This window comes from Erythrolamprus reginae, chromosome 2 (genome assembly GCF_031021105.1).
Source record: "Erythrolamprus reginae isolate rEryReg1 chromosome 2, rEryReg1.hap1, whole genome shotgun sequence".
Lineage (NCBI taxonomy): Eukaryota > Metazoa > Chordata > Lepidosauria > Squamata > Dipsadidae > Erythrolamprus > Erythrolamprus reginae.
The window spans coordinates 183,379,632-183,407,396 of record NC_091951.1 but is presented as its reverse complement, the minus strand read 5'-3'; the positions used below and the strand labels follow the sequence as shown (position 1 = coordinate 183,407,396).

General features: G+C 40.0%; 1 protein-coding gene across 2 annotated transcripts in view; it reads right to left on the bottom strand.

Annotated features, from left to right (window-relative positions):
- GALNT6 (polypeptide N-acetylgalactosaminyltransferase 6) overlaps positions 1–16,316 on the bottom strand; it is a 98,366-nt gene extending 82,050 nt beyond the window's left edge. Inside the window, exon 1 of one of the 2 annotated variants that reach the window (XM_070740721.1) lies at positions 16,162–16,316. The gene's annotated coding sequence lies outside the window, so the exon portion shown is untranslated. Of the gene's footprint in view, positions 1–16,012 lie in introns of both variants that reach the window. The other variant, XM_070740720.1, reaches the window with a different exon arrangement.
- Positions 16,317–27,765: the final 11,449 nt, after the last annotated feature.

Below are 27,765 nucleotides of genomic sequence, written 5' to 3'. Positions count from 1 at the left end.
CAATGTAGGTCAGTTGAAGAGAGGCACCTGAAAGGAATATTTTGAAAGAGAAGTAAAGAACTGCCCAAAAGCAGAAATAAAAGGCAGAGAAAATCAGAGAGACAGAAGTTTCTCTCCATCTGGAGAAGGAAGGAAGGAAGGAAGGGAAGGAAAAAAAGGAGAAATGGAGGGAACAAGGAAGGAAGGAAGAGGTGGACAATTAATTTATAAGAAATGAAAAGATGGAATGTATCTCCAGAGAACATCACCTGCAACTTTTAAAAATAAACTCTTACGAATTAAAATATATATTGCCCAATTAATGTAATAAGTTTTTTTGGTAGAACTAATAAAAAGAGGCAGCCTACATTGATTTCAGACGTTTTTAACCAACAAATAATGTAATGTACCTTTATATCCAACTTGGCATCCTCCAGGTATGTTATGACTACGTTTTACAAATTTGGGGTGCATGGCTTAAGGAGCTGGGAATTCGAAGAGCAATCCTATCAGCAGACATAAAGGGATTAGGTTGTGAAGATTAATTTAATTCATACCAATATTTTAATGTTGGCGAACCTATGGCATGGGTGCCACACAGAGCTATATCTGCTAGCATGCGAGCCGTTGCCCTAGCTCAGATCCAAAATGTATGTGTGTGCCAGCTAGCTGATTTTTGGCTTGCACAGAGGCTCTAGGAGGGTGTTTTTGGCTTCCAGAGAGCCTTGGTGGTGTGTGTGTGTGTGAGGGAGGGCGTTTTTACTCTCTCCCAGCTTCAGGGAAGCCTTTGGGGAGGGTGAAACACAAGCCTACTGGGGCCACCAGAAGTTGGGAAAGAGGCAGTTTTAGCCCTCCCCAGGCATTGAATTATGGGTGTGGGCACTCACACGGGTGCGACAGCACACGCATATGCTCTTTTGGCACCCAAGGAAGTTCACCATCACTGCTCTAGAACAGGTAAGACGATATATGGCGAGTAGGATCCGAGACCAAGCTATAAGAAACAAGTTGGAATCACTCTATAATATGTAAAGAAATATTTCACCCTTGGGTTTAAATGATTTATAGAAGAAATACCCCCAACTGGTGGTGGGGTATGATAGATTGTCTGGTGGTGGGATCACTGAGCACATGTTATATGTTATATGCTGTATGTGTGTTTTATATTATAAAAATCAATTAAAATATTAATTAAAAAAATAGAACATTTTTCAAACTTGCTGGCTGGGGAATTCTAGAATTTTGCCAAGGTTGAAAAGCAGTGTTCTAGAAGCATTATAAAGACCCTAAAATAACCAAGTAACAGAAGCCTTCACCAACCATTTTGCCATGAGTTCTACCAATGATATTTTAGCTTTGTTTTGGAATCCCCATCAGGCCCAAATTTTATTCTGCATATACAAGGTAAAATGCGTTTGATCAGGCAAGAAGATGCCTATTTGTTGCTTCTACCACCTTTGTACCTTTCCTTGATATTTCTTTTCTGCACCTGAGAACAATGAAGCATGAAATAATTTGCCTAATCTTACTGATCATGTCATCGCTTAGAAAAACATGTTACTTGTAAAATAAACACCGAGAAATAATGCAAGTCAGAGGTATCAGTGGCCTCTGTTGGCCAGAGACATGTTCCAACACATGCTTCACTGAAACAGCTGATGGGAATTTTTTTCTTCTATACACAGGTGACTTGGCAGCATCCCTAACAAACTTTGAGGATGCCAAAGGAAGCAACATGTGCATGAAGTCATCACCTTAACCCTATCCAAGGTAATTGGTGGCATCATCTTGGATAGGTACCGTATTTTTTAGAGTATAAGACACACCTTTTTTCCTCCCTAAAAGAGGCTGAAAATTTGGGTGTCTTATACTCTGAATGTAGCTTTTTCTAAGCTCCCCCACCCCAGCCCTAACTACTTGATAATGATCTTCCCAGCTCTTACCTTACAAGCTTTTTCACTGCTACTCTCTCCGAAGATTTTTTCCAGCCCTAAATGCAGGCTTTTTTCGTTGCTACTCCCTCCAAATAAGGTTTTTTTCCAGCCCTAACAAGGTGCTAACGATCTTCCCAACTCCTAAATACCAATAGCAATAGCAACAGCACTTAGATTTATATTCTGCTTCACAGTGTTTTACAGCCCTCTCCAAGCGGTTTACAAGTCAGCATATTGCCCCCCAATAATCTGGTCCTTCTTTTCCGACCTCAGAAGCTGAGTCAACTTTAAGATGGTTAGAATCTAACTTATGGAACTGAGCAGTAAGTTAGCTTGCAATACTACACTTTAACCAATAGCTCTTCCATATAGATCTCTTGTTTAGCAACAATTCAAAGTTATGATGGGAAAGGAGACACGATTGGCCACGAAGTTGCGGCCGTTGCATCGTCCCTTTGGTCACGTGATTGTAAACTGGGTCACTGTGCGAACCATTTTACAACCTACACAACCACCTTCAGACAAGCAAAGTCAGTGGGGAAACTGGCAGTAAGCTGCAAGTTGCAGTCATGATTTGAGGTGATTTACTTAATGACCACAGCCAGAACTGATGTCAAGTAACATGAGGTTTCCCTAAACAACCATGTTACTTAACAATGGAGTTGCTAAGTGAGGATTACCTGTTTATGGACTTGTGCTCATCCTTACCCCATGGCCATTGCTAAGAATTATGGGAGTTAGAATGGAAAACCTGGACTAAGATAACCTTCATAGCTCCAGTTTTTACACCCCTTGCCATATTCTTCTATAACCCCATGGCAAATAATCAGCATATTGACTCAGCAAAGTACCAGGTTTTTTTTGTCAAGTACATATTGGTAGTATACAAAGATATAACAATGTTTATATACACTGCTCAAAAAAATAAAGGGAACACTTAAACAACACAATATAACTCCAAGTAAATCAAACTTCTGTGAAATCACACTGTCCAGTTAGGAAGCAACACTGATTGACAATCAATTTCACCTGCTGTTGTGCACATTCAACTTTGTACAGAACAAAGTATTCAATGAGAATATTTCATTCATTCAGATCTAGCATGTGTTATTTGAATCTTCCCTTTATTTTTTGAGCAGTATACATGATATTGGTACTAATAATTTAAAGAGCCTTCAGGGAGGGGATGGGGGAGTGCATTTTTACCCTCCCCTGGCTGCAGGGAAGCCTTTGGAGCCTGGGGAGGACGAAACACAAACTTACTGGGCCCACCAGAAGTTGGGAAACAGGCCGTTTCTGGCCTCCAGAGGGCATCTGAGGGGTGGTGGAAGCTGTTTTTGCCCTCCCCAGGCATTGAATTATGGGTGTGGGCATTCACACATGCACGATAGCATCCGCACACACTCTTTCGGCACCTGAGGGAAAAAAAGGTTTGCCATCACTGGACTTGGGGAACCTAGAGTGTTATGTAGCCCATCAAATAGCTTATTTAATTGTGTGCTGTTGCCAGAGCTGGCTGGGTGGGATTTATTGTTTTTTATTTTTATTTCTATTTTGTGTTTTTACTATTTGTGAGCTGCCTGGAGTCGCTGTGAATAGGCACCTATATAAATGTTCTAAAATCAATGAATCAATGAAAACAATTTAAACCTGCAAACTAGGTAAGGAACCAGGTGATGAGCTAATAATTCCATCCCAGCTGCAGCCAGTCCACAAGAACTGGTAGGATAAACAAAAGTTAGGCCAACAGCTCAGAGAATAGAAAATGCCAGCCTCCCAAATCTGTCAGGGAGCTAAGCATCAAGCAAGTCAAAACAGATGAGATTTTTCTTTGGAAAAAAGGAAAGGAGTTAATGGTGATATGAATGAGAGATGAAAAGTTAATGTTCTGCCACATAAGATGTCAGCTTAACACAATGATAAATGATTTTATCTTTTAAGATCATGGGTTATTCTTATTAATGGCTTTGCTGTTTTTAAAACGTTAATTATACTAAGTTGTTTTGGATTGCAAATGGAACAGAATAAAACCCCCAAGCTCATCTTTTTAAGAACAGGCATGTCCACACACTGTCTGGGTGAATCACAATCTGCATCCCAGACTCTTTGGAAAACTATCTAGTTCTATGTTTTACAAGGAGGATAAGCCTTGTTATTTAGTAGAGTGACTCAGCCTTAACAACGGGAGCCAGCATCATAGTCAGCACTGTCAGTCACCCAGCAGACCCACAATAAGAAAAAAGCTCACTGCTACCACTATTTTATTTTTTAGCCATGGCTATTCTTCTGTTGAGAAGACACAATGGAACAATGGCTGATTCACTCCTCTGATCTGCAGGCTTTGGGGCCCAAAAAGAAAGGAAGTGGTCAATTCGTTATTAAAAATAACAAAATAAATGGTACTGCAAGAGTCTACTCTTACGCCAAATGCTTTGCATATCCTTTGATTTTAAAAAAATGCTTCAATGATTACTTTGCTCAGATATGAAGCACTGAAGGGCTAAGCAGTCTTTTTATGCCATTTATTTATTTATTAGAGTTGAAAGGGACCTTGCAGGTCATCAAGTCCAACCCTCTGCTTAAGCAGGAAATCCTACAGCACCCCAGCCAAATGACAGTCCAATCTCCTCTTGAAAATGTCAAAAGTTGGGGAGTTCACGTCCACTGGCAGGCAGTTCCACTGACTCTCAGGAAGTTCTTCCTTATTTCTAGGTTGAATCTCTCCTTGGTCAGCTTCCAATTGTTGTCTGGCCCTCCAGTGCCCTGGAAAACAGTGTGACCCTCTCCTCTCTGTGACAACCCCTCAAGTACCTGTAGACTGCTATCCTGTTCCCCTGGCCCTTCTTTTCTCTAGGCTATCCATGCCCAGTTCCAGCAATCTCTCTTATAAGTCTTGGTTTCTAGTCCCCTAATCATTTTGGTTGCTCTTTTCTGTACCTTCTCCAGAGTTTCTATGTCTCTTTTGAAGTGTGGTGACCAGAACTGAATGCAATACTCCAGATGTGGTCTGACCAGGTGGGAAAAAGGAGATTTATTATATTTGGTGTGTCTCTTAGAATAAACATAAAATATTTCCTTAAACATTTTATATATCACATAAGAAATATGCAGGATTCTTCTTTACTCCATTTAATCTTTATTGGTAAAATGAGCCAATCTCAATCTAAATTAATATGTGGATAGACTTTTTTAGTGCTAGTAGAATTACGTGGTGGTTCCTAGCTAATGTCTTCTGGAAAGTCTATTAATTTTTCATGTCCTATTTTAACATAATGATTTTGACTTAGCACAATGTATAAACACAAGCATACATTCACCTATGTGGCTTTATAGCCTGACTGCAAACAAACAAACAAACAAACAAACAAACAAACAAACAAACAAACAAACAGGCTGAAACACCAAAAGAGGCACAGGAAAAGCCCTACCTTTTTGTTGTTATTTAGTGACCTGAATGGTTAATATGCCTACTTCATATACTGTCAATTGCTGAAGTTATTTGAAAGGGGGGGGGGAACCTGTTTGTAAACAAACAGGCTAAAACAACAAAAGAGGCACAGGAAAACTCCTACCTTTTTGTTGCTATTTAGCGACCTGAATGTTTAATATGCCTACTTTATACACTGTCAATTAGTGAAGTTATTTGAAGTGGGGTGGGAACACGGACAACATTAAAGACGAATTAAAGTGATGAACAATTAGCGATGTACTTTGAAGTCTTTTGAAATGTGAAAAAGGAGATTAAGCAATCCAACTCTATAAGTTTGGATGAACCTCAAACTGCCTTCGCTGGTTTATTTTTTCCTTTTTGAAGTGCTGGGCTACCATAATCCCAATACCCTTGCCAGCATTATGGGACTTGGTCACACATATGTGGAAGATCTCCAGTAGAAAATCTTATATAAGTAATGCAAAATGGAAAAGATAAATTGATACAAAATCTTCCCATTAGGGCAGGATGTTAGGTCCTAGCTGATAACTGCTCATACCTTCTACGTTCCAAGACTATCTTTTTAGGCAACAGCTCTCTTTAATATATTGTGCATGTGCATACTGCCACTAAGGCTGAAAACAACATTCAATTTCCATAGTGCTGGAATATTTTGATAGAAACAATTTTCACTTCCAAGACCTTTAAGCATAAAAACCTAGACTCTGGGTAATTGTTTAACAGGTTAAACAAATTTGCAAAAAAATGTCTGTGAATTGCCCCTGATTTCAAAGGTCAATTTGCTCCCACACTGGAAAAAGAGCTAGGGGGTGTAAAAGAGCAGGTTCTTCCACATAATTTTACCCTGTCTTGTTGTCATCTTGCCTATGACTGCGATCGGGAAAAAATATGCAATATGCAATGGAAAGTACTTTGTAGACAATGCAGTTAAATTATGGTTTCTTTCTTGAATTAATTTTAGCAAGTAATTTGGAACAATCAAAAACACAAGTAACAGCATTTGAGATTTTAGACAGTTTAGGGAAAGGGTGCTCTGGAGTGGTGGCTCGCCCTATGCAATTCTCAGCAAACATGTGGCTGGGGGTTGTGGGAGTTGTGATCCAGCGCACCTGGAAGGTATCTGATTGAGGAGTCCTGCCTTAAGACATGACAACTGTTCTAAATGTTTCCCTCAAGATTCTATACAGGAATTATTTTCTTTGGACTCAGACTTGGTTCAAACATCGCACGGTGTTTGTTGAACAACTCAGAACTGGCTGTGCTACATTAAATAAACAGGACTTATAATGCATTCTATGATTATTTAAAACCAAACCAGCCAAATGATGACTAGGCAATCTGAGACAGGTTTATGAAAGAGATGCAAACCAAAAGCTCAAGGTATTGATGAAGATTTCCCTGTTTTCCCTGCCATTCCCCCATTTATTCCCCATTTGCATGATATTCCCTCTTCAACAAAAAGGGAATAGGGGAAAGGGAACCAACAGGTGTTGTATTTTATCAGCTGATGCCTTATTTAAGAGATCATGATCTTTGGACAGCTAACGGATACCAAGTCTTGGAAGCCAGCTGCCTTATTAGCATCGAAATCAGCATTTAATTCTGATGGGTTTAACCCTGCTGTTCTGTTCGGGTCGTATGTGACCCGAAACCAAGTTTGAGTCCCTGTAAAACATTTTCCCTGCATATCTGAAACTTGAAATTCCATGAGTTTTCATCATTTCAGGGGTTCTCTCTATGAGAATTTTTTTTGGGGGGTGGGGGGTTTCTTTCTTGCTGAAAAAAAAAACCTCCCTAATGTTATGTTCCCGGGTCTATTTGACCCGGACTGCAAATTGATCATTTTAGGTACTTATATTTGGTCTTTTTGAAAGCTTTTTTTCACCTGGAAACAGGTTTGAACATTTCTGCACACAATGATATGAAAATTGGAATGAAAAAAGTAAATCTTATTGGTTTATTTCGTGGATATAATGCATGCCCCCCCCCGTTTTTGTGAATTTTTGTCAATTTTTCCAGTTCAATTTTTTCAGTTCAATTTTCATATCATTATGTTCAGAAATGTTCAAGCTACCAATCCCACACCAACTTTAGTAAAATAGAATGGATTTTGCTAGCAAAACTATCCATAAAGTGAAGACTATTTCAAAAAAACGGAGGGGCATGCATTTCATCAACAAAATAAACCAATATGCATCAAGCTACCAATCCCACACCAACTTTAATAAAATAGAATGGATTTTGCAAGCAAAACTATCCATAAATTGAAAAAATTCACAAAAACGGGGGGGCATGCAATATATCCGCAAAATAAACCAATAAGATTTACTTTTTTCATTTCAATTTTCATATCATTGTGTGCAGAAATGTTCAGACTACTTTCCAAGTGAAAAAAGTTTTCAAATTGACCAAACATAAGCACTTCAAATGAAGAGTTTTTGGTCCGGGTCGTATGTGACCCGAACATAACATTAGGAAGTTTTTTCGAACAGAACAGCAGGGTTAAATTTAATCCCCATCATCTCATCATCAAGGGAACTAGCCTGAGGATTTATAACTCCAAATGTACACTCAGAAAAGCGACTGATTGTACTTAACTACTCTTTCTCATAAAGAAGCATAAATAGGTAGAGATGTTTCCGCTTTGGGGGGAGTTAAAAAAATTGCCATCACCTAATTTTCCTTATCAATTCCATCAAGAATGGATTTCTTTCCTTCTCTTTAGATAACGTCATTCTGTCACTTCTAAGTTGGGGAAGTTTGGAGTTTGGAAGATAGGTCCCCTATTCATTTTGCCAAGCTGGGCTTTAATTTCTCATACGACTTTTCTTTCAGACATTGTTCTGGTTTATTTATTATGCATGTTATTTTGGGGGGTAATTTTCATACTCTGCTCAGCGTCCTTGGTTATAAATGTTGTGTATATATATTTCCAACCATATATTCTCCCCCAACAAAAATATTTCCTCAATCTGGGACAACACTTTGTTTCTCAGGATTACACTAGAAAGCTGGTTTGGTCGCATTCATATTAAAGTAACTATCTTGGGAGGGGTATATTATGATGCTGTCAAGTTAGCCATCACCTGTGAAAAAATGTGAATCATTTTTAGGCAAGCGTTTAATTTAGACTTAGTCACAACAATGTTTAAGATAGCTCAAAAGGTACTCATAAGACTACCTATTGTGACTACAGTGATTTTCTTTCTCAACTAGTTTCATGTCCGTTGAATTTTGGGTCAACAGCTCTTGATATTAAAACTCTTGCATCAACAATGGTCCAAAATAATTTGACATGGAGGACAGGGTTGAAATACTCCTGGTTCGCTTGTGCCTATGGGTTGTCAGAGAGCCGGTTGTGAAGGGAGCGTGAGGCTCCTCACCCGCCCAGACACCGCCATTTGGGTTCGTTTATCCTTTGTGCATGCACAGAAAGCTTTGCACGTGCGCAGAGGGTAAAAGAACCCAGATGATGGTGTCTGGGTGGGTGGAGCCTTACGCTCCATCCCAAGCACCTAATTTGCACTGAAAGATGTTGAAACAAAATGCATAAGCCACGCCCACAGTGTGGTAATAAAAATTTTGGTAGCCCATCACTGCTGACAACCCACAGGCACGAGCGAACTGGGAGCATTTCACCTCCGATATAGGATGAAAGACAAAACAATATCTAAATACCACAAAGAAGACAACTAACAGGAGGATCTACTCAATTAAAAAAGAGGACATAGTTGTCACCACGTATCCTTTGGTTGCATAGTTGGCACACCTAAAAACAAGCAGAGCTTAATTGCACCATAATCTTAACATCTATGGAGATTCTCAGTCATCCTGGTCACGTCTGTCACAAAGGTGCATTTTCAAAAGAGAACTGAGGATTTTTCCCCCCTCAAAAATGGTTCGCTTCTCATCCAGAATCGAAGAAACGTCTTGGATGAGAAGCTAAATGTCTTCAAGCAAAACATTCCAGTTGCCTTTTGAAAAAGCACTTTTGGGGATCCCATCTTAGGTTTTTTGTCCTCGCTCTCAACACTCCTGCCAACTGATAGGAGGACTGCATATTATTTTAAAATATGAGGCAAATCCCTCTTTGTGCCTAAGAGAGGAGATTTGTTTTTGGGAAAGTCAGCAAATCATGTGAAAAACATAACTTGGTTCTCCTAAGAAGGTGAAATTTGTTTTCTTCAGCATTTAGAAACAAGATAGGAACTTAATTCATTCTGTGACCAGATTCTTAAGTAGAAAGGTTTGTAAGAAGAAGCATTTTTCCCCATAGGAATCAATGCGTGTGATTGGGGAAACCACAGAGAGGGTGGAGGCCCTGTTTCCTCCCAGGAGATTCCTGAAGAGGCCCTATGAAGGCTTCTCCCCGCCTTTTCCGGCCCTGTTTCCTCCCAGGAGATTCCTGGAGAGGCCCTATGAAGGCTTCTCCCTGCCTTTTCCAGTTACAGTTTTGGAAGCTCGGGTTTGTATAAGTGGGAAAAGGTTCATGAGAAGAGGCAAAAAAATCTTGAACACTCGGTTCTTATCTAGAAAAGTTCATAAGTAGAGGTGTTTGTAGGTACTACTGTAAAAGATTTCTCTCTTCTGACAGGGCATTATTAGATATTTTAATATTTCTTTTATCATCCATTAAAATATTTTAAATAAATGGTTGTTCTTTCCATTTTAGCTATCAGAAGTACTTGCCAGAATAGAAAAGTGGCGGAGAAACTTGTGGTCACAAGCCAAACCAACACCATCTGATTGAAGTGGCCAGCTAGCAGTATGTAGTAATCAACTAGATAAGCAGGTGACAGCACTGAGTTGGTTTTGATTCAGACCTAGCTACATGGATGGGAGACCATGAGAAAATCCCAAGAAGTAAATTAGACCAGCAAGTTGGGGTGGGGGTGGAGGGGCAACCACTGGAAAACTGTATTCTCATCCTCATTCCCATACTGTTACCATGAAAACTATACAGACAAATCAAATTCAGATACTACAGTCCTTCCTCTTTTAATAGGTGAGCTTTATTCACCATATTTAGGCAAGCTCTGAATTGACCATGATTTATACTTTTGCTGGAAACCAAAACTTACTTTGGGCTAAACCTGCCCCACCGTGAAGAGTGAGTTTGCTTTATGACTACCACCAAAAAAAATAAATAAATCATAAAAAGGGTCCAGTCCTATGGTGACCTGCTTTATGACCATAACTATGAGGCCCTCTGTTTTGTAAAAATTATTAGTAAGAGAGTGGAATCATTTTTTAAAACAGGGGATATAGGTATTCCTTGACTTATGACCACAATTCAGGCCAAAATTTGTTGTTAAGTGAGACATTTGTTAAGTGAATCCCTGCCCCCCCCCATTTTATTAACTTTCTTGCCACAGTTGTTAAGTGGGTCACTACACTTGATAAGTTAGTAAGCCTTGTTAAGTGACTCTTGCTTCCCCATTGACTTTGCTTGTCAGAAGTTCACAAAAGGTGATCACATGAACCAAAACACTGCAACTATCATAAAATAGGAACCAGTTGCCAAGCATCTGAATTTCGATCACATGCTGCAAAAATGTGTAACTGTGAAAAATGGCCATGTCAGATTATTCAGTGTTGTTGTAACTTTGAACGGCCACTAAACGAACTGTTGTAAGTTGAGGACTACCTGTAATACGTAGATGTCAAACCATCTGCAGAGTTAAACCAAGAAAATTAGAAGGAACCAAAACTTGAGTCTGTTTATCTTTCTTATCCATTTTGGTGAAACACATAAAACATACTGCCAAAAACAATTTAAAAGGGGAAGTTATGTGGGTTCGCATGAAACAAAATCCCACAAAACAAGAAAAGTTATTTTTAGAGCCCTAGATCTTCAATTTCACTTTTTAATGTTACCCTAGTTATACATTTAACTTTTAAGAGGAAGTATTCCCCATTCCTGTGATGCTATCATCTCTATGCGGATTATCTGCTAATTTAGAGAGTCTCAAATTGGGGCCACTGATGATTCTTAGCAGCATCCCAAATTCACAAGCCAGAGTTGATCTTCAGTGTCAGTAATGACCCACTGCCAACACAGCCCCTGGCTCAACCAGTAATTAAAGCCTTAATTTTGGATTACATCCTTGGTAAGACATTCATTTTTAAACACTCCTTTTAAATGGGGGTATAAAAGTATATACAACTGCACCTATTACCAGTGTTTTATTCACTAGCAAATGTTAACCTCCATGCTCTTAAGACACAAGCACAGAGAGAGGGTTTATGTTTAATTGTGATCCCAACATTTTCTAAATAGTGTCGTACAACTACTTACCTTCCCTGCCAGTTTGCATTGCGACGGAAGTGCACGTTTTACTCGTGTGTGTGTGCGTCCCTTCCCAGAAATGACCTTTTGTGCATGCACAGAAGCCTTTGCGCATACAGAGGGGTTTTTGGCAATCCGTGGCGACTGGAGGACAGGTTTGGGAGCATAGACTGCTGGTTCAGCAAGCAACGGGAAATTTCCGCTACAGGTTTTAAAGCAGTGTTTCCCAACCTTGGCAACTTGAAGATATTTGGACTTCAACTCCCAGAATTCCCCAGCCAGCGTTTGCTGGCTGGGGAATTCTGGGAGTTGAAGTCCAAATATCTTCAAGTTACCAAGGTTGGGAAACATTGTTCTAAAGAACCGGTTTGAATTGGTGGCAAACCACCACTGACCATAGCAATTTGGGGGAACCGTGTGACAGATGAAGCTGCTAAATCTTTGAACAGTTTGGTTTCAGAAAAAAACTATCCTGCAACCTGCAGCTCCTCCACTGCAAAAATATATGGACAACTCATCTAGATCAAGGGAAATCTACAGATGCAATTTATATTGACTTCTGCAAAGCCTTTGATTCAGTGGTCCATGACAAACTACTCCTAAAACTCAAATCCTATGGCATCTCAGGATCCCTCCACAGCTGGATTACAGCATTCCTATCAAACAGACAACAAGTGGTCAAAATAGGAAGCACCATATCCACCCCCGTCCCAGTTAAAAGCGGTGTTCCCCAAGGTAGTGTACTGGGACCAACGCTCTTCATTCTCTACATCAATGACCTTTGCGATTACATCACAAGCAACTGTGTCCTCTTTGCCGATGATGTAAAACTCTTCAACACCACCGATAACACAACTACTCTCCAAAAAGACCTTGACGCTGTTTCTGAGTGGTCTAACACATGGCAACTCCAAATCTCAACTAGCAAATGCTCTGTCCTACACATTGGGAAGAAGAACCTGAACTCCAAATACGAACTGAATAATCAAATTATCACAGATAATCCCCACTCGGTTAAAGACCTTGGTATACTAATAACAAAAGATTTAAGTGCCAAAGCCCACTGCAACATTATAGCCAAGAAGGCTTCAAGAGTTGTAAACCTAATCCTACGTAGCTTCTGCTCTGGCAATCTCACACTACTTACCGGAGCTTACAAAACTTTTGCCAGACCCATCCTCGAATACAGCTCATCTGTTTGGAACCCATATCGCATCTCAGACATTAACACCCTTGAAAATGTCCAAAGATACTTCACCAGAAGAGCCCTTCACTCCTCCACTCGAAATAGAATACCCTACGAGACTAGACTTTCAATCCTGGGCCTAGAAAGTTTAGAACTAAGACGCCTTAAACAAGATCTAAGTATTGCCCACAAGATCATATGCTGCAACGTCCTGCCTGTCGGTGACTACTTCAGCTTCAACCACAACAACACAAGAGCACACAACAGATTTAAACTTAATATTAACCGCTCCAAACTTGACAGTAAAAAATATGACTTCAGTAACCGAGTTGTCGAAGCGTGGAACTCATTACCGGACTCCATAGTGTCATCCCCAAACCCCCAACACTTTACCCTTAGATTATCTACGGTTGACCTATCCAGATTCCTAAGAGGTCAGTAAGGGGCGAGTACAAGTGCACTAGAGTGCCTTCCGTCCCCTGTCCTATTGCTCTCCTATATCTCCTATATACCTTTCCTCTATTCCTATATCTCTTCTTCTATTCTTTCATTGATATGTTCTATTCCTATATCTTCTTTTCTATTATTTCTTAGATATATTTTACTATGAGTATCTCCTCTATAACCTTCATCATGTATTTTACTATGTGTATATTGATATATACCCACTAAAACCCTCATTGTGTATTGGACTTTTATATCCTTTCTTTATATATAATAACTCATGTCTATCCTCTTCAATATGTATTGTGCATTGGACAAAATAAATAAATAAAATAAATAAATAAATAAACAGAGACAAGATGGATTCTTTCATTGTCTATGACAATTCTGCTCCTTTTGCTTTACTTAGTTTACTGTTGGAGATCCAACTGATTGACTTTCATTTTATGCAAGCAGCCTTGAGGAAGTGACACAACTTCTCTCAAGGCTTCTGTTCAAGCATCCCCTGTGGCGAGCAAGATTTAGACCTGAAATACTAGCTATTTTTACTTCGTTTGTCCCAAACTATTTTTCCTGCTGATAAAAGTTTCCAGTGCCAAGTCATAGCTCAGGCTCAGCCTGACGTTTAACTCACTGGCTCCCTCTAGTGACCTGTACTGTAAATACAGCATAAAGTACTGTATAGGAATGTCTCCTCTGAGAAACTTTGGTCAATTAGGATGGGGGAGTGGCAGATATGACACACTATTTCTATTCCCATCATGACTAGAGAGTTAAAGCCTAAGAGTTAATAAAACAATAATTCCACCCAATCCCGTGATTCATCTAAGAGAAGTCCAAATATAGCTGCATGATATCCCAAAGCATTATAGGCTCCCTCTGAACCTTCAAAGTCTACATTTCATGCCCTGATTCCACTGATTAGTGGCTTCCAGCAAGTTATTTTTTTTCTCACTTCCGTTCTAACAGGGGCAGTGATAATTACCAACCTTTCTTGCCCTTCATGGTTTTCTTAAAGTAAGAATTACCATAATAATATATACAAGAAGGGTTTCCTCCTCAAAAATTATTGAAATCTGAAAGCTCTTACCTAAACATAATTTTCCAGAGTTTGTTTTGTTTCCTAATGCCACTGGGAAGTCACAACCAGTTGCTACAAATCCAGAAGTCATTGTTTCTAGATTAAAGAATTATATGATTTTTAACCACTACTGTCCCAGTGCGGTAACTTTTTTTGAGTTTTGGACGACTTTTGAGCTTGCAACGTATTATTTAGATGCACATGGCAGTTGATATTAATGAAGGGCTGAATGGGCTCTGTTTCAAGGGAAATAGCACAGCGCCAACAGAATTAAAAGTGATACCTACAGTATAATAGTAGATAGAGACTACCAGTTAAACTGGGCTTGATTATAGGCAAACTACACAGCATTTATACTTTTCTTCACAATAATATAGAATTGGTCTGGCAGTGCCTTCTTCCAGGATGGTTTTCAATGCACCGTTTTCTTCTACAGACAGAGGATTTCCAAGTTGTCTCCCATCCAAGATCTAATCCTACAGAGCACCTTCAAAATGAAGGCAAATCATGCACGCCCACATTGAATTTATTCTATTTCAGCTTAAGAATTGCTTTGCACCAGCTTCTATCATTTAAAAACCCTGTCACCCAAACACAGTGATGGGGTCCCAGTACAGCAGTGTTGTGATGGCAGTGTTAGTTAGGGACAGATAACCAGGATCTTGATCAGAGAATGAGGTGAGCGTTGAAGCACAGGACGTACCTTCACCAAGCACCTTCCTTCCTCATCTTAAACGCTTTCAAGTTTAACACCAAACTGCACTGTTAGTCCTTCGGTAGTTGGACCGCATATAAATTAAATCAATTAAAGAAATAAATAGATAACTACTTCCCCGTCACTCCTCTGATGGGACCTGAAATGGATTGTTTCAGTGGCACCATTTCCTCCTGCCCCCAATTTGAGGTAGTTCCAAGCAACCCCCCCTCCCAAATTACAATTCCTGGGATTTACTATCCCAATATATCCCAAACACCCGGTTCGGAAAAAGTTGTCTTCTAAACAGAACAAAATGGCAGTGAGAAGAAAGCAAGCAGCCTGAAGTACTTGTAGGAAGTAATAAAAAGGAAACGGACAAAAATCAACCCCAATCTTAGAAGGGTGGCACTTCCACTGTATCACAGGCTAAAAACAAAACAAAACCCGATTTACTTTTTTCTCAACTGTAAACCACCAGAGCCCAACTCCCCCCCCCCCCATCCACAGGCCAATAAACTTAAGTAAACTAGGTTCCCCGACGATTTCAGTCTAGTATCCAGTTGGCAAGCTAGGATTAAATCTAAGATTCCGAGGGTGGGTTGGAAGACGACTTTAAAAAAAGGGAGCAAAGATGCAGTTATGCAGAACAAACTGACTGTTTCTCTTTCCAACGAAACCCCACCTAATAACGACACAACCCGCAAAGCCGGAGCTCCTCGACTTGACTCGCAAGTTACATTTTTTTGGTCCGCCCCCCCTCACTCCGTCTCCCTTCCAAACGTCCCCTCCCGCGTCTGGGAAGTCAGATAAACCGCGGCTTCTTTCTTCCAAGCCCGGAACACTGCTAAAACCTGCAGACCAGAGCGGAGCGCCTCCGAGCCTCGACCGAGGAGGTCACACCGCGGCCAGACCTCCCGAGAAAAAGACAAAGAAGCCCGCCGAGAGACTCACCCAGCAAAGAGCTTAAAAGAAGAGGTCGGGCTCGGAAAGAGCCGCTTCACGCGCGAAACTGCCCACAAGATGGGTGGGAGATGGAGCAGGCGAGGTCTGGGAAGGAGAGAAGGGCAACCGCTTCCCTGCTTGCCTGCCTGACTTCTCACCTGCAGCCGACCTCAGGCGAGGCGGTGGGGAATTCCGCCGCCTTCGGCACAGGTGTAAAAGCGTGCTCCGGCTCGCCGGGTCCTAGCGCCGTCACGTCGCCCCCGCGAGGAGCCTTTTAAAACGTCGCTTCAATCTTGAGGCGGGAATCTCAGCCGGGCTCCGTTTTTTGCGTTCCAGAAATAAACCGACGGGCCGAGCGGGTGGGTGGGGTTGGGGAAGAGGTAGAAAAAAAAGGGCGGGATGGTCGAGGGTGGTTTACTTAAAAAAAACAACAACTACCTCAGCCGTGTAGTAATTTTGCACGCCCTGCTTTTTTTTTCTTTCTTTTTTGCGGCCAAAGGAAGTTACACTGCGGTGAAGGCTCGGTTTCACACACACACACAAAAGCTATCGGGGTTTGGGACAAAAACGACACGCTCCATGTTTTTGGGTGGGTTTTTTTCGCGCGCGGACCCACAATTTCTTAGGATGTAAGCTTTACTCAACGGATAATCTCCAAATTAGGTGTCCAAATTGCCGTTGTATTCATGACTCAACTAGTAGATTAACATCTGAGCAACTGCACACGGAAGATAGCTTTCTTTTTAAATGATTCTAGGGTGACCTGCTGGATTATACTGCCTGTCGGGAAGCGTGGAGTTCTTTAAAGACCAAGTGGGAAGGGGGTTGTACAACATGCTAACTTGAATCAAACGTCCTACCGGTCAATGACTACTTCAGCTTCAACCGCAACAACACAAGAGCACGCAACAGCTTCAAACTTAATACGAACTGCTCCAAACTTGACTGTAAAAAATATAACTTTAACAATTGAGTTGTCGAAGCGTGGAACTCATTACCGGACTCAATAGTGTCAACCCCTAACCCCCAACATTTCTCCCTTAGACGATCCACGATTGACCTCTCCAGGTCCCTAAGAGGCCAGTAAGGGGTGTACATAAGTGCACTAGTGTGCCTTTCGACCCCTGTCCAATTGTCTTTCCTTTATCTCATATATTATATTTTCTTCTTTTCATATATCTTCTCTTCTATTTTCACTTTTATCCTTATATATATTACTTCATGTTTATTTTCTTCCTATGTATTTGTGTATTGGACAAATGAATAAAATGAATGAATGAATGAATGAATGAATGAATGAATGAATGAATGAATGCACTGCAGTGGGGCTTGATGTGACGGAGTCGTGAAGTAGAGTTGTTTTTTCTTTCAAAAGGGTTTTTTGTTTTTTTTAAAAAATTACTCCACAGCTCCATTTATATATCAATACACACATACCTTGAGATAAATAAAAAATGAAGAACATAAGAAGAGCCATGCTGAATCAGGCCAAAGCCCATCGAGTCCAGCATTCTGTGTCACACAGTGGCCCACCAATTGTCCATGGGGATCTTGAGCAGAAAGAGAAGGCAAAACCTTCCCTTTCCCTGGATCCCCAAGAAATGGTGCCCAAGAGAATCCTGCCTGCCTCAACCAACATAGAGGCGGCACATGGACATCCGTTTCAATACACTTGACATCCATGAAAAAATTGTTTTGTAAGCCGCCCTGAGTCTATGCGAAAGGCATCATAGAAATACAAACAAACAAATAAATAGTTTTACATTATAATTCAATCATCCAAAAGTCAATATCTCATTTTGCACTTACCCGTATTTTCCCTCTCTCTATCTCTGTCTCCTCCTCCTACCTTCTTACTCCTTCGCTCCTCCTCTACCTCTCTACTCCTTCTCTCCCTCCTTCTATGAAGTAGGGTTTCTGACCTAACATCTGGCTTATTCAACAAACCACATTAAATTAAATCATAATACAATGTATTGAGTCCCCATCAAGACAACCTTAGACAATCGGTGCCTTGTAGAGGAGGTGGAGTTCAACTTCCAGAACCTGCAGCTCCCACTGTAGAAGGTTAAAGATGCTAGGAATTTATTCGGTAGATTTTTATTCCACCTTATTTATTTATTTATTTATTTATTCATTCATTCATTCATTCATTCATTCATTTATTATTTAGATTTGTATGCCGCCCCCCTTCGCAGACTCGGGGCGGCTCACAACAAGTGAAAAAACAATCTACAACAAATCTAAATTACTGTTTAAAAATATTTAAAAGACCCCATGTTCTAAACACACATACATACAAACATACCATTCATAAATTGTATCTTCCTCGCGGAGATGTTTCTGTTCCCCCATGCCTGATTACAGAGGTGGGTCTTAAGGAGTTTACAAAAGGCAAGGAGAGTAGGGGCAGTTCTAATCTCCGGGGGGGAGTTGATTCCAGAGGGCCGGGGCCGCCACAGAGAAGGCTCTTCCCCTGGGGCCCACCAACTGACATTGTTTAGTTGACGGGACCCGGAGAAGGTCCACTCTGTGGGACCTAATCGGTCGCTGGGATTCGTGCGGCAGCAGGCGGTCTCAGAGATGTTCTGGTCCAGTGCCATGAAGGGCTTTAAAGATCATAACCAACACTTTGAATTGTGACCGGAAGTTGATCGGCAACCAATGCAGACTGCGGAGTGTTGGTGAAACATGGGCATACCTAGGTAAGCCCATGACTGCTCTCGCAGCTGCATTCTGCACGATCTGAAGTTTCCGAACACTTTTCAAAGGTAGCCCCATGTAGAGAGCATTACAGTAGTCGAACCTCGAGGTGATGAGGGCATGAGTGACTGTGAGTAATGAGTCCCGGTCCAGATAGGGCCGCAACTGGTGTACCAGGCGAACCTGGGCAAACGCCCCCCTCGCCACAGCTGAAAGATGGTTCTCTAATGTGAGCTGTGGATCGAGGAGGACGCCCAAGTTGCGGACCCTCTCCGAGGGGGTCAATAATTCTCCCCCCAGGGTAATGGAAGGACAGATGGAATTGTCCTTGGGGGGCAAAACCCACAGCCACTCCGTCTTATCCGGGTTGAGTTTGAGTCTGTTGACACCCATCCAGGCCCCAACAGCCTCCAGACACCGGCACATCACTTCCACCGCTTTGTTGACTGGACATGGGGTGGAGATGTAAAGCTGGGTATCATCAGCGTACTGATGATACCTCACCCCATGCCCTTGGATGATCTCACCCAGCGGTTTCATGTAGATATTAAATAGCAGGGGGGAGAGGACTGACCCCTGAGGCACCCCACCTTGATTACTTTATAAGCACAGGTGGTCCCCTAAGTTAAAACCATTCATTTAGTGACCATTCAAAGTTACAACAGCACTGAAAAAAGAGACTTGTGACTGTTTTTTCACACTTACAACTATCACAGCATCCGCATGGTTGTGTGATTGAAACTCAAGTGCTTGGCAACTGACATGGTTTTTTTTTTTTGACAGCTGCATGATCGGGGTTATGTGATGACCTAATGATTCACTTAATAATTTTAATTTAATTTATTAGATTTGTATGCCAACCCTCTCCGAGGATTCGGAGCGGCTAATAACTGCAGTGATTTGCTTAACTGTAGCAAGAAACTGAAAAATGAGACAACTCCCACTTAACAATTTCCTTGCTAAGGAATGGAAATTTTGGGCTTCTTTGTGGTCAAGGACTATCTATAACTCAAGGATTAAGTTGATTGCAAGTATGTATGTTTTTTATATTATTGTTATTATTGATGTTTATCATTAGATTTTAACTGTTTTTATTGTTGCTGTATTTATTCTGATTGTTAGCTGCTCAGAGTCCATTTGGAGTGAGTGGGATATAAATACAATACAATACAATAAATAAATAAATATATAAGGAGACAAACAAAAGGGGCGAGTACAAGTGCACTAGAGTGCCTTCCGTCCCCTGTCCTATTGCTCTCCTATATCTCCTATACCTTTCCTCTATTCCTATATCTCTTCTTCTATTCTTTCATTGATATATTCTATTCCTATATCTTCTTTTCTATTATTTTTTAGATATATTTTACTATGAGTATCTCCTCTATAACCTTCATCATGTATTTTACTCTGTGTATATTGATATATACCCACTAAAACCCTCATTGTGTATTGGACAAATAAATAAATAAATAAATAAAAAATAATAAACATACCTAATATTCCTTTTTTCTGTTTTTTCTTACAACAACCCTGTGAGGTGGGTTGGGTTGTGAAAGGTAAAACTAACTCAAAGTCACCATCCATAAATCAGGATCAGAACTCATGTTCTGGTAATAGTAGACCATGGTACCTTTACCACCACACTTAACTGATGTACACTAATTGCTGCATAGCTACAGATTTTCCATTCCTATCAGAGCAAACTTTTCTAAAGGCAGGTCCCCCATTGTCTGTGCAAAGGGTTGATGCCATAATAGCAAGAGAAAAGAATGGCTGTCTCTGCAATGGCCTTTTGAGGAAATGACATTTAAGATAGAGCCTCGGTGGCGCAGTGGTTAGAGTGCAGTACTGCAAGCTACTTCTGCTGATCACCGGCTGCCAGCAGTTTGGCAGATCGAATCTCAGTAGGTTCAAGGTTGATTCAGCCTTCCATCCTTCCAAGGTCGGTAAAATGAGGACCAAGATTACTGGGGGGCAGTTTATTACTATTGTGAAGCGGTATATAAATATAAATGCTAAATGGTATTGCTATAGATCAGTCTAAACAGGTACACTCTTTCAGGATTAGCTGAAGAAGAGAATGGAGCCATGCTGTTGCTTTTCTATCTTGTTTTTGGCATCTCGGGAGCTTTTATCTGACCAGGAGGAACTACAGTGGCATACACCGGCCTTAGTCAAGCCCATCACATCTTGGTGTGTTCTAAGAGGGAAAATATGGTGTGTCTTCCTCAGGAAGCATACATTTCTGGTTACTTCTGGAAATGTCTCTCTTCCAGTTCCTCATACTATATAGAAAAAAGGAAGACTCCTCGTCTGCCTTCATGTGTAACCTCGACCATGTTTCAAGTTATAATTTTAACTTTCCTCAGGAAAATCCAATGAAGACATTTCCCCTCAGGGGTTCTGGTTTCCTGGTACTGCAAGGCTAACCCGAGTTCTGTTATAATTTGGTTTCCTTCTTTTAATTATCCCTCCCAGAAATAATTCATGTTTCAGATTAGGGATGTAGCAAATTTTAGCCCTTTCTCTCCCTCCAGCGTCCATCTTTAAAGATTCATTTATTGTCACACTCTGCCCAGAGTTGCTTACGATAGGTGGCCACATACTTTTAAATAAATGCTAGATGTAAACAATACATTCATGTTTACTTAGCTCAAGAGTAGGTGACATGTGGACTTCAACTCCCAGAATTCCTGAACTAGCACGATTGGCTCAGGAATTCTGGGAGTTGAAGTCCACAAGTCATAGAAGAACCAACTTTGCCTACCCCTGACTTAGCTTAAAATGTAAGTAAGTACTGGTACATTGAAAGTATATTTCCTATTTTAGGTCACTATTGTAAGCACTGATCAAGGTCCTAGTAGGAAATAAGATTACTTAGCAGGTGGCATCCTTTCTAGATAATAATTTGGCAGTCAGTAAATTTTTTGGAAGAAGAAAATTATATTCTTATTGGAAGCCTCTATCACAAAATGATTATAAACAGCTGATGTGCTATTTTTCTCTCTCTCTCTCTCTCCTGTATTATGTGGGTACAACTGCTCTGTGTCTGCCCTCAAGAAGCCCTTCTCCCATACGTTCATCTAGTGAAAACCTTACTTGTTGTAAGCCACCCAGAGTCCTTCGAGAGTTGGGTGGTATAGAAATACAATAAATAAATAAAAAGATGATAGGTAGGTAGGTAGGTAGATGCAATGAGTAAATAATACTTAAAATTCAGAAGCATGGCATGCAAGCTGAGTCACTTGAAGAAAAATAGGCAAAGCGAGCTGGAAGATACAGGAAGGATTGGAAGGCTACTTCTACACCAAACTGAATTGTTGAAAACAGTTGGAGTCGATCAGTGCTTTCTTCCAACTGGTCAATGGGAGCATAGTATTTCACAGGGAATCCCACATTCCCCTCCATATTTTGAGTGTTGCAAACTCTGCATTTGTTCAGTCATTCCTTTAAAATCCCAAGCAGCTGCTATTAAAAAAGAGAGAGGGAAGCCACTCAGGTAGTATTCCTCTGCTCCATTACAAGTGACTGTGAAAATGATTCAGCAACCACGATGCTCTGATGACTTCATTTCTATAAGGGAGTGAGGAGCACTTGGCTTGGGACCAGGAGCTGAGGGAGGAATGATTATATTCAAAGGGGAAACTTTGCAGACGGCTGTATAAAGTTTATTCTGATGGGGCAGGCAGTTTCCCTTCATTGGGAGCACTCACCTCATATTTTTTACTGGGATTTCCCCTCTTCCTTCTATGGTCAAAAGCCCACTTCAAGAGAAGAGGAAGCATAGAAGTGAGATAGTTTAGGGCAGCACATAATTGATGCCAGGGGTTTAAAGAAGGCTGGTGGCTACATAGAAATGGTCCGTGTGAAATAAATGATGACATAATTTATAAACAAGATGGTTTAATGTATACAGCATAAAAAAATAGCAAGTTATAAAAAAGTATTCACTTAAAGGTATTTCTCTATCTTCCTCTGTGGTTGCTTTTTTCCAGCTGATTCTATTCTTTAATTAGCTTTCTGGAAGTTCTACTCTAAATTTGGAATATAAAGGAAATAAACATTAGGGAAAGAGGTGTGTTCTCATTTAACATATTTGAGGCTGCTGAGAGACAAATATGAACAATATTTCCTGAGTCATGATCTTATTTTTGGTAGTTGCTGAGTTGCCCTTTGAAGATTTCCATGATTACTGGATAATGACATTAAGTTTATAATAAATTCAGACCCCTTTTCTGATCCATACAAGGTTTTTTTTTTCACTCATCTCTACATTCCTTGATTGAACTAAGATATCTTCAAATAACAATACTTTCCCATTGTTTCAGAGCTAGGAAACTGATGATGATCAAGTTTGAAATAAATCTTTTTATTAAACCATTCTTCAAATGATCTAAACATTCTAGTTTTATTTTCTGATCATCTTTGTTTCATGGGTCAAATAATAACAGGAAATAATAATATTTTCTAATTTAATTTCCCTGCTTGCCTATCTCTGATGGCATGTTAGAGCTGGATGAGATTGTAAGTACTGAATCAGAAGCTCTGTGACTTGCTCTTTGCTTATTAATCATTTGAAGTTGGGAGCAAATGATTATCCTGCACAGCCTAACACAGACGCTATTATTCTAATATACCTAGAGACCCTTTCCTTGGCACCCAGCAGCTTCCTGCCTCAGCTCATCTTTTTAATTTTTAGATTGATTTTATTTTATAGCCTAAACAGGAAATTGGCTCCTGTAAAGGAGAAGGTCAGCCTCTTGGGTTACCTTTGTTTTTACAAATGCCTCTGTCCTCTATATTGACTTCAGTGGCACACTCAGTAACTAGAAATGGGTATGTGGCTGCAACCCAGTGATGGGCTCCTACGGGAACGGCAGTTCCGGTAGCAAAATTTGGAGCTCCACCTCAGAGCACCCAATTTGCACTGAAAGATGTTGAAACAAAATGCATAAGCCACACCCACAGTGTGATAGTAACAATTTTGGTAGCCCATCACTGCTGCAACCCAATATTTTATCTGAAAATATTTCCACCACACTAGAACAAAAATGCAGGTAGCCTAGGGTGGAAGCAACCATCCTGTGGGCTAGAAATGTTTGTGGGAAGCAACTCCACTAGTTAGATTTGGGAGGCTGATACACATATACAGAAACACACCTATACATACACATACATGCTGATGTATACACATACAGACACATGTGTGGGTGGGTGTAAAGAAAGTATTTATTTTTTTGAACTTATTTATTTATTTATTCAATTTTTATGCCGCCCTTCTCCTTAGACTCAGGGCGGCTTACAACATGTTAGCAATAGCACTTTTTTTAACAGAGCTAGGCTATTGCCCCCACAATCCGGGTCCTCATTTTACCCATCTGGGAAGGATGGAAGGCTGAGTCAGCCTTGAACTTGTAGGAACCCCTGGTTTGAGGCCATGTATATCAAAATTAAACAGTCCTCTCTCAACAGGGGGTGATAGATACAACATCATCTATCTCCAGTCTACAACACAGTCATTTCAGCAATTGCAAGAAGGCTCCATACCCATTTGCACTATTCAGGTGAACCTGAGAACTTCAATGACTCCAGGTGGCCTCAAGGACTCTCTAAAAGAATGCAAATGACCAGCTATCTTAAAGGAGCTTAAATCCTTCCATTCCTCACCATCCAGCCAGAGCTGAAGAAGCAGTGAAATGTTTTCAAAAGTTGCCGCCTGAAAAAAGAACCTTTGTGACAACTGTGACCTGGATGACTGAGAATCCCCATAGACATGGGCTGAGAAGAACAAAAGACATTCTGGAGAATTTATTATTTATTTATTATTTGGATTTGTATGCCGCCCCTCTCCGAAGACTCGGGGCGGCTCACAACAAGTGGAACAAATCATAAATGACTTGAATTTAATACATTTAATTTTTAAAAGCAGAAATACTAATATACTGCTCAAAAAAATAAAGGGGACACACAAATAACACATCCTAGATCTGAATGAATGAAATATTCTCCTTGAATACTTTGTTCTGTACGAAGTGGAATGTGCACAACAGCATGTGAAATTGATTGTCAATCAGTGTTGCGTCCTAAGTGGACAGTTTGATTTCACAGAAGTTAGATTTACTTGGGGTTATATTGTGTTGTTTAAGTGTTCCCTTTATTTTTTTGAGCAGCGTATGTTCCAGGTTTAATGTTCTTATATGAGAAAGATAAGTTTTATCTATTATAATTATTAACCAAACAAAATTTAATTCAGGTGCAACAATACAAATGATCTGCACTTCCTATTCTAATTGTTTTATGTACAAATTATAAAGGCAGAACTAATAATATGATGGATGTGTTCCAAAGTCATTAATACTTGAGAAGAAAATATATGCATCATACTTCATCTGATTGTCATCAGATATGAAAATGTTCTTTGATTGATGTACAATGCCAGCCGTGTCACAGAATTTTTGTAAAGATTCTAGTAAAGATTTTTAAAATTTTCTTCCCTACATAATTCTTAGAAATAACTGTTGTAATAAAATCCATCCATGTCTTTGCCATAACGTCATGCACGAGTTTTTCTTGAATCAAGGCACAAATGACATTTCAGATTGAAAGCTCCAGTTCTGTTTCCCAACACATTTGTAAAATGTTCCTTAAGATCAGTGATGGGCTCCTACGGGAACGGTCAGGAACGCAATACGGGTAGCAAAATTTGGAGCTCCACCCCAAAGCACCCAATTTGCACTGAAAGATGTTGAAACAAAATGCATAAGCCACACCCACAGTGTGGTAGTAAAAATTTTGGTAGCCCATCACTGCTTAAGATTATCATCAAAGACAATTATGGTCAGATTTTGAAACTAGCTGAACAGTCAATAAAGAAAAAAAGTTTGAGCTACATCATGATTGGATTTCTGCGAAGAATCCATTCCCACCAGGGGAAGGTTCTAAATCACCTCCCTGCTGGTTCACTTGCTCCTGTGCCATGTGGGCGCATGTGTGTATGCGCAATAATGAAAAATCCAAAAAAAGGGGGGGAAGCAGGAAAAAAGATGGCGGTCACATGCACAGTACTGGAACTCGGCTTCTGCGCATGTTCAGAAGGGGAAAAAAATTAAAAATTTAAAAATTTAAAAATGAGATGGCGCCACCCACGAACTGGCATTGACCGATCCAGTTCAGTGACTTCATTGTGACATCACCAGTGAGTCGCTACCAGTTCAGGCCAACCAGTCTGAACGGGGAGCAACCCACCCCTGATTCTCACATGTAGTTGAAAGCATTTAGACTACAACAAAACCTCAAAATCCCCAAACTGGTTTATATTGCCACACATTTCTAGCTTAATGCTTTAATCCCTTCACCAAACTGGTTCTTAGTAACTTGGTATATTACTGTTCTTATTATCTGGAATTATCTCCCCTGCTCTTAACCTTCAGGAAAATATTGAAGCCTTAGTTGTTTTCTCAAGCATTTTTGTCTTACTTGTTTTCTCCTTTTGGTCTAATTTGTTGTTTTGGAATTTGTGTTTTGGCCTTCTGCTCTGTTATTTTAAATATTGAGCGTTTTAGCTATAAGCCACCCAGAGTCATTTAAGGTTAAATGCATATATATTGCTAGTTCCTTCAGCAATTTATCCAGTAAATTTGTTATTTATGTCGTATAAAATTGTAGTCCAAAATGACTCTGCTTATAATACTTAATTGTTGGTACATGAACTGAATTGGTACATGAACTGAATATTTATTTTAAATTAAACTATAGATCTGTGTTTGCTAGTAGATTCAAGAATCCAAAAGCAAAATTCAGAAGTATTTCCTAATATTGATGCAAAACAAGAATGGCCAAGCAATGCCTTTAGAAAAAAAGCTATTTAAACATGCTGCTTAATTGAATGAGCCATCTCTGAATTTCTACATTTGTCTATTCATCCTCTCTTGCTGCCTGACAATCGTAATGAACTATGCTTTTGTTACACATATTTCAATATTTATCAGTAGCCCTTTCCAAGCTGCAGAAGCCTTTATATATTTTTGTCTCTGTTGTATTTTCTAGTGAAATCATGTCAAACAAAGGAAAATTATGTCATTTTTCCCAGGGCACTAAGTTCTAAGCCTGACCATTATGGCTGGACACATTTTGTTGAGGAAAAAGGTTTAGTATTGACTAACTTGTCATTCTTGCTTCCATTGTTGTTTATTTCAAATCCACTATTGCTACCTGGACATATTTGCTTAGAACATCTAAGCAGATGTCTCAGGGCTGAGAAAGGAGATATTGGAGATATTTACCACTGAGCTTCCAGCTAAAAAGATTTAGGGATGCTATTTAAATCAAGCAGCAACTGAGCAGGTTGAGATAAAGTAAGGTAAGCATTATATTTTCGGAGAAAGCTTCCTGCAGTATGGGCATGCATGCCATTTGTTCCATCCCATTGTGTGCTTAGTCCATGGCATGTTCGAACTTGCTTCATTTGGTACCTTTAGTAGGGTAGTCTTGCTGTTCCATTACAAGCCTACACCCCAAATGTCCTGCTGAAGACTGAATGTATAGAAAACCTTTCAAAACAATTTTTCATGAATTGGGCTAAACTAGCTAGATATAATCCCTCAACTACCTCAGGAGGAAGAGTACTGGAGCAAAGCAGTGACTAATATATTGCAACATACGGACATCCTCAATGAGAGCAAAAGGGGAAAAAATGGTAGCATATGTGATGATTCATCCCACAAATGCCACACGTAAGGTATTTGCATCAGATGTCGAGGGGCAAGGACTAATGTGTGCTGGCATTTGTGCAGTGACATCATTGTATGTGTGTCATTGTTGCAGTTTATTGCAGAAAGTTCTGATTTAACCATCTAAGCCAGTGCTGCTTACATTATTCTTCAAGATAAGCCTAAAATACTTACTTTGCCCAATAGTCAAAGTTTCAAATAAAATTACTTCTTCACCTATTCTTAAAACCAGAAATATTCTTTCTTTCTTTCTTTCTTTCTTTCTTTCTTTCTTTCTTTCTTTCTTTCTTTCTTTCTTTAATTTATTTAGTCCAATACACAATCAGGGTT